Source organism: Nymphaea colorata, chromosome 3, assembly GCF_008831285.2.
Source record: "Nymphaea colorata isolate Beijing-Zhang1983 chromosome 3, ASM883128v2, whole genome shotgun sequence".
NCBI classification, from domain to species: Eukaryota; Viridiplantae; Streptophyta; class Magnoliopsida; order Nymphaeales; family Nymphaeaceae; genus Nymphaea; species Nymphaea colorata.
The window spans coordinates 23,184,517-23,185,956 of record NC_045140.1 but is presented as its reverse complement, the minus strand read 5'-3'; the positions used below and the strand labels follow the sequence as shown (position 1 = coordinate 23,185,956).

Below are 1,440 nucleotides of genomic sequence, written 5' to 3'. Positions count from 1 at the left end.
CAGCAAAATCAAAACCTCTTGCGCATGTGGGCTCCGCCCATGTTCCCTTCTCCTGGGCCCCACATCGTCTTTGTCATGTGGCTCAACCGTCCAAAAACCTGTAGGCACATTTCTGCACCTTATCAACAGGGGATGTTGGCGAGTTTTTATTCAAAGCTGAAGGTCTCTGCTCTTCTGGTTCATTCGAACGTGTAGAGAGAAGCATGGAGACCAGCATGGGCATTCATGTGTCTCTGCGAAAGAATGGAAGCACATGAGCCCACGATTTCCTGTCTCATCTGTATTTGTTCAAGAAAAGAACCAATAATCAACAAAATGACTAGTGCTCCAAGTTCCCGGACCGATCGATACATTCAGTCAGAATTTCAACGTCCAATAAATATTTTTTGGAGAAGCTCCTGTAAGAGTGGTCCTAATGGGACTATAGAGTGTCGAATTCGCTTTGTTTTTGAGCGACAGATTCATGACCGAATGCCAAAGGTCGATATCAATTCCCACTTTCTTTTCGGTTTCCAAAACGAGGGGCCATGCGAAAACACGTTTTTCGTTTGATTAGTCGGTGTTACTGTTGCTTTCGGCTATATATACGTGGGAGATGGGGAGAAGGAAAAGCATCGATCGTCAGTCGACACCATAGTCTTCTTCTTCTTTCTTCTTTCTTTGTTGTCTGCCTGATCTACTTATCTCTTTGCTTCCCCTGTCTAATGGCGAATACACACTTCAAGCTTCAAGTTTTCCTGCTTGCACTTCTGATACTGAGTGCAACAGCAGTTCATGGTGAGAAAGCAGTTGTACAACTGTTCTTCAATTCTGCTGATTCTTGTGCTGCTGATGATACTCTTACTTTAAGTGCTTCTTTGAAAAGACCAAAATTATTTCATTTGTCGCAGGTATAAGATTGACCCCCAACGAGCTCAAGGGCGAGGACGTGGTGCGAGAGTTATCTGCAATAGACAAAGAAAAAGAAAAAGAAAAGAGTGCCTCGGATCTGATGGGCTTCACGTCTATGGATTACTCGGCTGCATCTAAGAATGATCCAATTCATAACTAAATACTGTTCAATAGAAGTGATCAGAAAGACCACACCATGTAAATCGTCCTTCATGTGAAATACGAAAGCAATACTGATCTTTAAGAAGTTCTCTTCTTGTTGTTGTGTTGTCTGTGTGTGCGTGCTCACGCATGAGAGGGAGGAAAGCGTAACGTACCTTAGAATTCGAGGGCGAGCAGCAAGCCAATCCGAAAATTAATTACTCGTATGTGAAGTTGAGAAATAACCAGACAAAATAGTGGGGGAGAGAGATCGAACTTCTCCCAGAAAGCTTCTCCATGGTGTAACTTCATCTAAAGATATTGACCAGTATAGCTTAATGATAAATTCGAATGAATAGTCGGAGGCTGGTAACAATTTCCCTCACAAGTTTAAGGCATCCGAGCGCC

The 1,440-nt window shown here is 43.1% G+C and overlaps 1 long non-coding RNA gene across 1 annotated transcript; it reads left to right on the top strand.

Moving 5' to 3' along the window:
- The first annotated feature begins 630 nt into the window (after positions 1-630).
- On the top strand, positions 631-1,138 carry LOC126409893 (uncharacterized). Its single transcript, XR_007572773.1, has 2 exons — positions 631-777; positions 891-1,138. It is a non-coding gene; the product is annotated as an uncharacterized LOC126409893 (long non-coding RNA).
- Positions 1,139-1,440: the final 302 nt, after the last annotated feature.